Source organism: Chiloscyllium punctatum, chromosome 52 (assembly GCF_047496795.1).
Source record: "Chiloscyllium punctatum isolate Juve2018m chromosome 52, sChiPun1.3, whole genome shotgun sequence".
Taxonomy (NCBI): Eukaryota; Metazoa; Chordata; class Chondrichthyes; order Orectolobiformes; family Hemiscylliidae; genus Chiloscyllium; species Chiloscyllium punctatum.
The window spans coordinates 12,717,392-12,724,055 of NC_092790.1; positions in this window are offsets into that span (position 1 = coordinate 12,717,392).

The following is a 6,664-nucleotide window of genomic DNA, read 5'->3' on the forward strand; positions in this document are numbered from 1 at the left end:
AGACGTCCTACTCCACTGTCACTAACAGACATTCTCAGGACAGGTACAGCACAGGATCACATAAAATGGAAGTCTCTTCAGGTTTGATGTATCCAACATCCCCAATGGAGGCACGGGCTCTAAACTTTCCAAATGACAAGCAGTGCATGTTCATAAATTAAAATGAAGCCTCTGCACTGTGTAGTCAAATTAGTGGTCTCATTGAGAGAGGGTTTGATGAATGGTGGATTGTGTGAAAGTGGGAACGAAATACTCATCTCCACGTTTTATATACTTGCTCGGAGTAGACAACACTCAGGGCTTACTTCCAAATATGGTGCAGAGGAAGGAGGTTGTTTGGGACTAACTGATCAGTAACATTAATATAAAATAAGGTAGCTTCTCCACGATGAAATAGTCAGCCTGTGAAATATAGGATACGTGGACGCTCGTTGTATCAAAGAAAAGCATATCGCTGGAAATGTCACTGTCTGCATAAAATTAAGCTGTATTTTCTGGAAGGGGAATACCTGTGTGACATCCACCGGACTGGGAACTGGCTGAATAACACATTTATGGAGGTGGTAACACCACAGTTTTGGGACTGTGTGACAACCATGTAGTTCAGAAGTCTCTTGAGAGGATCCAGATAGCACACCATTTTCCTACTTTGGAAACATATGAAGGAGAGGATTCATCAGAGGAATGCATACAGAGTCACATCAGTGACAACATGTACGGCTCAGCTGGACAGGAAGAAGAGATGGGAACACAGTTCTGACAGTGGGCTCTTTCGTTCTGGAAACAGGGTGGAGTTTGAACAAGTATGAACAAATCTTCAGTGTGTTATGATAACCGCACTTCTGCCAGGGTCAAGGATGTCACAGAACATCTGCAAAATATTCTGACATGGGCAATGCACCATGTTGGTGAAAATGGCCTGAATAGGAAGGTGGGGATGTGGTCCATTAAACAGATGTGAGGCACCTTGGAAGAAAATTGAATAGAAAGACCTTTGGCACAGTAATCTCAGAATCACTGCTATTCCAAGGGCCTGGTGAGAATCGAAACATTAATTCTGAGCCATTAAAATGTGGCTGTAAAACGGAGTTGGGAAGACTGGCAGCTTGTTTTGGGAGTATTGACACCGGTTCTGGAGCAGGCTGGACCCCAACAAAATGGATTGTTTGCATCTTGGCAGTACTGGAACGAACGTCCTCACAAATAGGTGCGCAAGTGCTGTTGTGGAGATGTCAAACAAAATTGTAAATAGCCTAGGAAAATCAGGTGGATTATGGTTTCAAAGTACCGTTGCATTCATACTCTCTGTTTCTGTGTCATCCTGTGCTGCGTCCTAAATTCCTCACACTCCTTCGACTTCCTATTGTTTCTGACATTCTTAACTGCCATTTTTAATGCAATGCAGTCTGTAACATTTTTTGGTGATATCACACCAACTGGCAACATCTACAACACAGCAGAACACCCAACACTTTCGGGGAGACATTAAAAAGCAAGATTCACGTCAGTCCAATGAAGTATAGAAATTTGTGCATGAACATGGAATGTTTTGAACACACGACTGAAGATCTACAAACGAGACTTTGGAAGAAAAGCATGCTTGTGTTGGCTTTTACAATTACCAGATGATCAGGGAATCTTGGGATTTTTTGGGATATGCAAACAAGGAAGACAGAAGAAATCTGGACAACGAAATGCATCGAGTTTGTCATGTAGTGCCAGGCGATAAGGGCCTGCAATACAAGAGCCCAGAGGTGACAATGGAATGAATGACTGTTTTAACAATTATGAGCTTAGGCAGGGATGTTCAAGTTATTTTGCAGAAGTAAATAATTCTTCCTGATAGTGTAAATATATTTTTGCATTTATTTTTGCTCTTCATTTTTAAATCACAATGTAAACAGGCTTTATTTGGAGTCAGTTCCCTCTGAGCAATAGCGTCAGTGATGGGGTCGATGAGGCCAGTGAGAGGCCAGTGAAAGCGCGGAGGAAGTCAGTTCATCTTTCTTATCTGACCGTATTCCCAATCTTCAGATGCCATCTGTAACCCTGAGCCTTCTGATTGAGTCTTTGATTTCCCCGTCATCACAGAAGCTGATTCGAAGAACGAATCAGAGCAGGGTGAATGGCATGGAAACGGACAAAGTAAATGTTTGCTAAAATATATTTGTAATCAAAAGTCAGATATTATTTACAACATATTATTTAATTCTTATTACATACAACTGCTGAAGTTTTTTTTCAAATTGTGTCCATTTGTTTGGAGCAGTGAATTATGTAAGAAAGCGTGGTCATTAGCCTTTCGTTGCATTTCCCACTCTGGCCTGTAGTGAACAATGACAATTTCCTCCAGCTCATTTATTTTGGGTTTTGCTTCACTAACGGAGAACGGATTACTCGGGATGAATGCCTGTTTCGTGCATATATGATTCCTCTTTCGGGTTATACTTTTGTTTTTCAGCTTTCTACTAACTGGTGCCCATTACTCAAAGCACTTTATACGATAGTACTCTTCCAGTATCTCTCATTTTGCTCCACAGATGGAGACATTCCTTGCCCATTCGGAAAATAGCGTTATCATCTTGCTTCTCTTCCATTATCTGCTGCATTTAATGTTGCTCTCAATTACTTGGATTTATTCACCATTTTTAAAATAAGTGGATATTTCAAGGGATACTTTAACTGGTCTCTGAAGTTTTTCGGATCACCAGCTAAGTAAGTGCATTTGTGCAGTATCTTAGATTCCACAGCATTAATGCGACTTGTAGTAAAGGACAAAAAGCCATGTGAACCAAGGAACAATCAACATGAAATAAATATAAAGTGCACACCAACAGGAGAAGGATGAAACTGGCGGACATGGTAAAGAGTAAAATCATAGAATTCGGTCTGCTCTCTCTCTCTCTGGGTCATTCTTTGTTTATTTTTTTCTCTGACCCCACGTTTCCTTACGTACCTTAAGTACCTCACAGTTGCTTCTGACAAACAGAATGCTAAGAAAGAGAATGAAAGTGATGTTAAACCGTTCAAAAAATTTAAACTTCCTCACTGATGGACAATTAAATAACTGGACCTCATATGGCAGTACCTTATAACATCGTTGATAATCTTTGCTGGTTTTCTCGATAGTAGTTGGGAATATTCCTTAAAGAAAAGAGAATACAGATTGTTGCTAGTACTTGCGTCACAGTTTTCTCTGTGCAATACATTGTGTCTATCTGATGAAAACAAATGCTGACAAATTGATCAAAATTAAAAGCAGCAGTGAACCAGACAGAACAATCAATGGTCCAGTGGCTCAGGACAAAGTCAATACATCAAAACAGTCCTGTCAAGGGAAAACAGTGCATAATAATTATACAGAATTCGATGAAGCACGACCTCATAAAACAATGAAGATTAAATTAGATATTACTGTGGCCACACATAATGAGTAGTGCACCTGGAAAGACAACACATGCCCCGAGCCATGAATACAATCGACAGGAGTCCAACTGTAAGAGAGAATTAAAGGGAAGGAAAAGAGGTTTGAATCTACTGACCCATCCTTTTTATGCTTGATCCCAGACTGCAATTGTTGGATTTTAGCACGCAAATCTTTGTTGTCTGTTATGTGCATCATAACTGTGACATGTAGTTTGAAGGATATAACTCTTTAAAAGCATCCAATGAACTTTTCAAAGACAGAAGTAACCGCAGGTTGCTCGCAGGAACACAGTCATGTATTCAACGAATTCATGGGTCAATCGCGGTTGACGTCAGTAGTTCTATCATTTCCTCTGTTTAGTTGGAGTTTCCCATAAGTCAATAATGCCCGGGATCAGTAAAATAAAGGATGAGAGACACTGAACACAGACAAAAATTGCAAAATTCTTGTTTTCAATTTTGGAACTTTCACAGTTGAATTGTCCATTGTATACCCACGCGATATGAACGACAGTACAAGGCATTGAATCACTTCACAATATCCAGGAATGTATAGACTACCACATATGAATAAGCAAATGATCAGGCAATCAGTTCATCCCTCATGCAACGAAGCGAACATCATGACAATTTTAACTATAAAGCTACATAGGAGTGAATCCAAACACCATGCCTCAGGTTAGAATACCCACCGCAATCAGAAGGATTCCTCCCACACGTCGAACATTGTACACCACAGCTCCCAACCAAATAAAACCTGAATCCATGAAACAATGATCATTGCCACTTTGCAGTTTATAAATCGCACAATTTACCTGGGATGATGCAAATCTTCCTGCTTGATGTCCATGCTCACGCTCCCAAGCTGCTCCCTGAGGCCATCTCCTTTTGAACAGTGATCCGCCTCCCAGATTCGGAGCACACACTGGGCCTCGGAAATTCCATCGTTAAATCAGCACTCTCCATGGAGATCAGCAAAGTTTGACCACGTTTTGTTTTTGGAGACCAAACACTGCACTATAAATTGATATCAGAGACTACCTCTGTGGAATCTGGCCAACTGCTAAAGATAAGGCATGATGCCGGCCTAATAATCTTATTGTTAAACTAGTAATTCCAAACCGATGTAATGTCCGGGGAAATTTTTTTGACGTCTGACATGGCAGATAGTGGAATTTTAATTCAGTCATAATCTAGAATTCTAATGCGGAAGAATGATGATGGAATGGTTGACAGTTGTTGAGTGACAAAAACCGCATTCAGTTCACAATATCCTCTTGGGAGGGTAATCTATCACCCTTATCTTCTGTCGCTAGATGCGACTCCATATCGAGAACAACCTTCTTGACTCTTACATTCCCTCTGGACAATCAGGGAAGAGTGGTAAGTGTTGATATCCTTGGCAACACCTACATTACTTCAATGGAAAAAAGAAAGTAGCTCTTGCCATGCACAGCCAACTCCCGGGGACAGATCAATGGTCACTTTTTAGATCATTCCCTGGATTTGAATGTCGCAATACTGAGCCCATTGTCTCAACTATGAAACTCCAAAAGTGCATCTGTTTTCATAAATAAGGGATCCTCCCATTGATTCAGTGTCATTACTTGGAATGGGAAACATCGACCAGTAATGACCACCGACACTGAATCTTAAGGATCTGTCTCCTGCTATTGAGAACATGAAGTGTTTGGAAATTCATAGGACTTGGCAAAATCAGTCATTACTCGAATTTTCATTTGGTATACCTGGCACCTAGATTTCGGCAGAATCTCTGCGCCAATAATCCATCCTTTCACCTTGGACATTTCTTCTGTTGTCTGCAAAATGGGACATTACAACGGTCACTCAGCACCTCTTGGATTCAAATATAGCCTCTTGCAGATTTGGGAAGAGTGAGTATTTTTTAATGTGTACATGGAATGAAAGCCTTAGCAGTCAGGCCAGTGTTCATTGCCCAGTTCGAATCGCCTTTGTTATGGTGTTGGAGATCTACATTGTGAAGCATATGCATTGCCTGGGGTGGAGGAAATCCCACAGTGTTTTTTTCTGGTAGAGTTACATAATCTTACCCAGCAACAGCGATAGTAAAATGACATATTTCTAAGTCCGAATGAAATCTGGCTGGAAAGGGAACTTGCATGTCAGGGAACTTGCATGTGATGGCGTTTCGGTTCATCTGCTACCCTTGATCGTGGGTCATCTGTTTGTGAGGTTCAGTTGAACGACAGTTGTGGTCGTCCTGGTTTGCTTCTTGTAAGTGGTATTCATTGCTAGTCTTGAGTGTCATTGTGAAGAAAGTGACTACCAAATGTAGTGATTGGCAAGCAAGTCAATCGGCAGATTGTTCTGCACAATGTCGCATTTTGTGAGTGTTCCACGTTCAATATTGCATTAGACCTGGTCTCAACTCGATACATTTCGAACATCCTCTCACGCCCTTAAGCAATGCTTTCTGCATGGTGGGGATGGATTGGAGAGGCAGGCATGGGGCCTATTGGCACAGTAATCAGAGTGTCTGACATACTCCTGTGACTCCAGCACTCTTATGGCTGTAGCAGGTCATTTCCTAGTCAATGGTTGGCACGGGTTGTTGGCAGTCTTGAATTTAGTGGTGGTAATGACATAGTAAGCCAATGGAAGATTGGTAGATTCTCACTCTTTGAGATATTTATTGCCTGGTGCTTGTCAATTATGAGCCCAAGCCAGACGGTATCTCTTTATACATGGACACAGATTTTTAAGGAGTCGTAAATTGTGCTGAAGACTGTGCAATCACGAGCAAACATCTACAATTGTGATGTTGTGTTGGATGAAAGGGCATTGATCAAGCAACTGCTAATTTTAGGAAGAATCCTGAAGAATTTCTGCAGAGATGTACAATGTTTGAAATTATTGAATTCCAACAGCAGTAACAATCTTCACCTGTAGTCAGGATGATTCAAAGGCGAGTTTCAATCCCATTGAGTTTAGTTTTTGGATGTCTACTTATTGCGAATATGTGTTCATAATTTCCATGTTTAAGTGCTGAACAATTCTTTTCAGGAATTAACATGTAACTGTAAATATAGGAAGAGCAGTTGAGGAATAAACAATCAGTCCATTTGTAAACGCGCGTCAAATTACGCGCTTTGTCTCACTACAGAGTCAATTTGTGGTTGTGTTGGCAAGTTAGAGGCTCTGGTGCAAAAAAAAAACCATCCCGTAAGTTTCGATACGTGGCAGAGACAGACATCAA